Source organism: Penaeus monodon, chromosome 19 (genome assembly GCF_015228065.2).
Source record: "Penaeus monodon isolate SGIC_2016 chromosome 19, NSTDA_Pmon_1, whole genome shotgun sequence".
NCBI lineage: Eukaryota > Metazoa > Arthropoda > Malacostraca > Decapoda > Penaeidae > Penaeus > Penaeus monodon.
Genome location: NC_051404.1, coordinates 34,369,339 through 34,369,553, shown reverse-complemented (window position 1 = coordinate 34,369,553; position 215 = coordinate 34,369,339).

The following is a 215-nucleotide window of genomic DNA, read 5'->3' as shown; positions in this document are numbered from 1 at the left end:
AATAAGAGCTGCGAAGACGGGTGACGATAGGGACAGGGGAGAGGGTGGAAGGGTGAAAATGAGGAGGAGCGTTTCGAGGGGCGAAGGATACGATGAATGTGGTGTAGGAATGAGAATGAGGATGGTGAGCGATGGGCAGAACAGGATAGAATAATGGAAAAGCGAGAGAGGCGTGGAAAGGAAGGAGAGAAATATGAGAATGATGGCTTTAGCGG